The sequence below is a fragment of the Microtus ochrogaster genome, linkage group LG4 (assembly GCF_000317375.1).
Source record: "Microtus ochrogaster isolate Prairie Vole_2 linkage group LG4, MicOch1.0, whole genome shotgun sequence".
NCBI classification, from domain to species: Eukaryota; Metazoa; Chordata; class Mammalia; order Rodentia; family Cricetidae; genus Microtus; species Microtus ochrogaster.
This window is the reverse complement of record NC_022030.1, coordinates 66499438-66505980: the sequence shown is the minus strand read 5'-3', so window position 1 is coordinate 66505980 and position 6543 is coordinate 66499438.

The window sequence follows — 6543 nt, the reverse complement described above, 5'->3', positions numbered from 1 at the left end:
AAGCTGGCAAAGCTACCAGTTGTCAAACTGCAGCAAAGAACTTGAGAAGGATAATAATGATTAAATATGGCAGAGACTTACTTTATTGGCTCCCTAAACAGTCACTTCCCAGGATCCTCCATGGTTACTAAGGGCAACATCACTCTTCTGCTATAGGTCTAGACCTGCCAGGATTCAGAAGATCCTGTGGTTTAGGAATTTGTAGGAAGATCAGCCTACCTATTTTCTAGCAATATGAGGCAGTTGATTCCAGTGTTCCATTGTCCACAGTCTGAAGAGGGTCTTGACAGCAGCTGAGGTGAAAAGCAGTATTGATCAGTGGCTAGTGCTGCCACTTGCGAAGCAAGTTCTAGTTGGAGGTTCTCCTGTTCCCATCCATCTTTTTTGGAGAAATAAGGGGTGATGCCAGGAGCTGACCCGTTTCTTTATTACAAAAGGCCTTTTTTAAATAAACATCTTAAATGCCGTTCTCTCCAGATCTCTGAGCATCTGAGGCCTGTCTGTTGGGTGTATCTGAGTTACGATTACAATGACACTAGCACAGGATCTGCCCGGAGAACTGAATCCAAGCTGAGACGTTGCAGAAAAATATTTTACCCAGAATCCTCCATCTTCACTGTAACTGGTTATATCTTAGCAGGTCAGATTTATGCTTGAGAAGGACAAAGGGTAAAGAAAAATTTCCTTTTTCAATAAAAACTTAACATTAAAAATTGACAACAGTGAAGAACAGCTTACAGGAAGGGCTGGGTAGTGTAAATCTCTAAGTTAGCTTTTGTTAATCTGAAATAGATCTTTCTAAACTTAAATTTTTATCAGAATATAAAATACATTTTTAAACAGAGTTGAATCACAACTCTGTATGTTGTAACAGATCTAGCCATAAAATTTTATCATTTCTAAAAGTGCATACTGATTTAAAATATTCTAGACTTGTTTTCTTATTCTAGAAAGAGGTACAATGAAGAAAAATCATTAGAACTGTTTACAGCATTTTTAACAATAAACACGTGTACACATACACACAGTTGAATTTAAGTTGCATACACACATACAGAGTTAAAGCTAGCTTATAGTCACACAAACTTAAATCAAAAGTCACAAGAATACTGAGCAATTGGAAGCTGGCTTCTACGTCTCTGACTTGCATGTTGTAACAAGAGGACAGGGCATGTAAAGAAAGAGAGAGTAGACAGACATGTGCAGGGCTTTGGAGCCAAGAAAAGAAGCTGATTCACTGCAGGTGACGCGGGTAGGTGGGGTTCCTGCGTGAAATGGTTGCTCTGGTGGGCCCTGCCACAAAACACACCACTGCACAAATATACCACACTCAACAGAGTCAGTATAAGAGGAAGTAGAGACGAAAACTTGAGTAAAAGGTGAGACGAGACAAAGAGCAACCTCAGTAAAGATGATGACTGGGTCACCTCACCTGTCCTTCTTGCCCTTCATCAAGATGGTGGTGAAGTATCTCTTTTAACCTTGAACAAAAAGGTCACATGGTCACCCTTAGCAAAGATGGCAGTTAGGTCATCTTACCTATCCCAGCCAAGATGGCACCAGCCCACGTGTTGTAAGGCACCTTATAGATTTAAAACCATATGCACTTCGTAAGACACACATAAGGAATGCGGGCATTCAGAATCACATTCATGTGACCACATCATTTGCACATTTTTCCATACATATGAAACAAACAGGAAACAAAAGGTATTCCCGAGAAGACGCTGTTGGTCTCAGGACAGAGCACTGTGGGTAGGGTGGCTGAGCATTTTCGATGCAGGTGGAAGCAGAAGGCAAATCATGAACTGGAGCACAGAGAAGGGAAACAGAGTAGACGGGAAAGAGGAACTCACCATCCCAGGCTGAATGTTGCGGTGCCAGCGGCAGAGACAGGACAAACAGAAGAGCAAGACATTTTGAACAAGAGCATAAGATGCCTAATGAGACAGAGTGTTTCCAGGCAGAAAGAGGATCCCACCCTGAGACAGGCTTAGCTATGGTGGGAGAGAGGAGGAGGCTACTGCAACGGGCAGAACACAGAGTTTTAGCGTGGCTAGATCGTATATCGGGAACAAGAAGCAGACAAACAAGCAAAGAGAAAAGGGAAAAGGAACAGAGGCTGTGCCTCCTACTATGGATCGCTGGTGGATTAGTGTAGACTGCCAATAAGCCGCTTATGGTTTGATATCTGAATGAGGTGTAGTTTCCATGAGTGAGGTAGAGAAGATCCTAAGCCTGTAATCTCCAGGGTCCCAGGGTCTAAGGGAGGATCTGATCTGAAAGGTACAGGCTGATTTCATGGTCCACAGAGCACAAAATCAGGGCTCCGAGTCTGAGACTATGAGTGCCCAGTACTGGGTCTTTTGAACAAACCCAGAAGACAAGAAATCATGGCCAAGACGAATCCTCAGTCATAGAAGCATGTCAACAGGTCGGGGAGGGAAGAGTCCCACTGTTACTGCTAATTCTCCCGCTGTTGGATGTAGAATTCCAGCAATCCTTAGTTGGAAAAATGATCGGGTTTGAAAGTACAGGGTTCTGGCAGTTCTCAAACTGCTGGTCCTCAGGAGGAACTTCCAGGAGAGCCTGTCATGTCTGGCAGCACCAAATATAACTATTCTGTGTGAGAGGGACCTTGGTGGGTGAGAGCCAGAGGCCTCACAATGGGCTAGAGACAAATACGCCGTGCAGGCAGAGCTTAAGTGAGGACTTTTATTGAGATAAAGGGAATGGGGGAGGGAAGAGAGAAAGGGAGAGCAACAGAGAGATAGAGAGAAAGAGAAGGATGCAGAGGGGGGAAGAGGAAGGAGAGAGAGAAGTAGGCAGAGTCTCACCTTTTAGAGAGAAAGGATGCTGCCTGCCTGCACACAGTGGTGACACGGGCTTAGATGGACTCCTTCATATCCTTCAGGGGCGGAGATAGGTTCCTCTAAATGCTAAAACCATTTCCCTAGCCCCAATATAGTTCCTTTGTCAGCAACAAATAGGTGTTTTCCCTATGATTCTACTGCCTGCATGTAATTTAACTGGTCCCTGTAGATAACATTTCCAAAATAACTTTTAACATCAACTAGTCATGAATCTCAAATATGAGAAATAACCAACTGTCATGAGTTGGAAGAGTAATATTATAGAAGTAGCTGTGGTTACAGCTTCCTCGTCGCTGGGTGCACAAGAACCCAGCAGGGAATTTTCTGCCCTCATTCACCTTTGTGAAATGCAAGTTGGCCCTACACTGGGTCACAGTAAAAGGAGGAAAAAGAACCCTAGTCATGTTTTAGGGAATTTCTTTTTTTTTAAAAAAAAAAAAAATCTTTTAATATTACAGTAGAATGCTTTTAAAAGTAATGTCAAAGGCTGGAGAAATGGCTTCGTGGTTAAGGCACACTGACTGTTCTTCCAGAGGATGCAGATGCAATTCTTAGCAACCACACTTGGCTCACAACCACCTATCACTACAGTTCCAGTGCCCTTTTCTGGCTTCTGTGGGCAGTAAGCACAGATGATGTGGACTGACACACAGACAAAGTAACAATACACATAAAATAGATGAATTCATAAAGGATAACGTCAGTGGTAGTCATTCTCTGACTTTCGGGGAACTTTTGGCTGCATTCCTGCCAGCTGCCTGGCTAGCTTATACCCCGAAATAACAACACACAAACTGTATTCTTTTAAACACTGCTTGGCCTATTATATCTAGCCTCTTCTCGGCTAACTCTCGCACCTGGACTAGCCCATTTCTAATGTATGTAGCACTCCGAGGTGCACTTGCCAGGAAGATTCTAGCCTATGTCCATCCTGGGTCAGAGCTTCATCACGTCTGCCCGGGAGAAGGGAGCTATCGAGTCTGAGCTCACTTCCTCTTCCTCCCAGTATTCTGTTCTGTCTACTCCACCCACCTATGTTTTAACCTATGAGGCCAAGCAGTTTCTTTATTAATTAACCAATGACCTTCCTCCATCATTTCCCCTTTTTCTGTTTAAACAAAAAAAAGGAAGGCTTTAACTTTAACACAGCAAAATTACATATAACAAAACAGTTATCAAGTAAAAATTACAATATTTACATCTATTTTATCTTTATCATAACTAAGGAAAACTATATAACTATCTATCTATTCTTCAACTCCATCAAAGACTCGAGAAGGATACAATATTACCTAAGCAAACAAGAAATAAGCAACTTCCAAACTCTAGAAGTAACAGAGACATCTCGCTGCCTGGACAGTCACCCAAAGTTCCTTTGTACCATTGGGGCATCCATCTTCGGCCTACAGGCCCATAGTATCCAGAGACATTTCCATGAAGCAGAAAATGTCAAAGTCAGTTCAGTCACTATCTGCTGTGTCCTGCAGAATGTCTCGCAGACTCCTTCATGAATCAGGAACCCCAAAAGGTCATCTCACCTTTAGGCAAGTTCAGCAGTTCTCTCTCTGAGGGTTCTCTGTGTCCAATTTATGCAACAGTCCAGACAAGAGCAGTTTCTTTCCCAAATGGCTATCAAACTCCATAAGGAGCCTCTTCGATGCCCATCTTCCTTTTGAAGTAGATTGGGGTTTCCAGGAGCAGACATTTCTCATTGTCATGAAAAACCCTAAGTTATTAAAACATTTAAAATGCCATATTCTATAATCTTTGAAAATATGAAGAATGCCTATCTAAAATATATCTATGTACATCTAGAAAATCTTAACTAACATGACTACAAACTTGACTATGATTATCTATTAACAACCTATATACATTACATTTTTAAGTGAACTACACAATCACAATACCTTAATCAAGATCAGAAATATATATACATATAACAAAATTGACCTTAAATCTCTATCAATAAAGCAAAATCTATACTAATGCAACTTATTCATATCTATATCATATCCCCCCTTTAATTGTAAAAGAACATTTATAAACAATATTTGGGAACATGGGCACAGTTTTTTTCTCTCCAAACTGCTTCCTGCTGAATGGGGCCGCAGTTATTTAGGTCTTTCATGGTATAACCTGTGTGCTAGATTCATCTCAGTTGGCAGTTAAATGATGTAATTTTCTGAAGGTGTTCACAGCAACCTTTCAGGGGGACGTGGTCCATCATACCATATTGGGATGGAAGCAATCCATAGTGTCTCATCCTCTGTGAAAACAAAAGAAGAAACTCCTTTCCAAAGCATCATATCCTTATATCCAAATTCTGAAGTCAAGGTATTTTCAAAATATCTATGTTGGACTAGTTCAGCAGCATTTATAAACAAATATCTTTTAGCAATGGTTGCTCATTCCTCAGCATTCAAACAATTCAAAGAGAGCATAATAGCAAACAGTACCAAAATTCTCTGTTTATTTTCCATCTTTGTACGGCTTTATCTTAACTCCATATTGTTTACTTTTACTTTTTGAGGCAGGTTTTCTGTGTATCTTTGTCCTGGAATAACTCTGAAGACCAGGCTGTCCTTGAACTCTCAGAGATCCTTCTGTCTCTGCCTCCCAGGCATTGGGATTAAAGGCACGTGCTACCACACCTTGAAGTCAATCTCCCTCTGCCTTCCAAGTGTTGGGATTAAAGGGGTGTCCTACCACACCCAGCTACTCTCTTTCTTCCTTTTTTTTTTGTTTTTTACTTTAAGAACTTTAACTTTTAGTCTGCATATATTTTCAACACACTGTAAATCATTTAGAGGTTTTCTTTGTTTTTGAATCTCTCTTTACTGTATCTCTCTCTCTTTTTCTGAACACATGAGCCTTTAAATTACTGAGCAATATGGGTAGGATTAAAGCCGTGGCTTTGATGGCTGCATCCAGCCCATTCCTTAGCTTTCCAGCCTCATGGCAGAGATACCACCGGAGCCATTTTTATCACAACTCTATGGCATTTCAAGGTCCCTGCCAGCAAGCAAGTTGAGTGTTGTTTAACACTCAAAACCTCCACAGTCAGGAGAGCCTGCTTGAACGAGTCAGAGTTTGCCCTGGCAGGATGACCCAGAAAGCCGGCATTTTTAAACAGTGCAGCTTTTTTCCTGCTACGGCTGAAAACAAACAAGCATTCAGTCAGCTTTTATCAACACCATTTAAGTGTTTCGTGGCAGGACCTCTTAAGAGCTGCAGGGTTTTGCAGCTAAAGCTGAGTCAGGAAGCCTCTCTTAGATGAGAGCGCTTATTTGCCTCTAGCAAGCAGAACAGACCCAAGAAATTGCTGCTACCAAGAAAACATGCTTTACTGTATTCTTTCCCAAGCCTTCTCAGGCTTTCTGTGGATACAGTTGCCCCACATTGGACACCATCTGTTGTGGGGAGCTTTGGGCTGCGTTCTTGCCACCCTGCTCCCAGCCGCCTGGCTAGCTTATGCCCCGAAATAACAACACACAAACTGTATTCTTTTAAACACTGCCTGGCCCATTATATCTAGCCTCTTCTCAGCTAACTCTCGCACCTGGACTAGCCCATTTCTAATAATGTATGTAGCACCCCAAGGTGTGCTTACCAGGAAGATTCTAGTCTACATCTGTCCTGGGTCAGAGCTTCATCGTGTCTGCCTGGG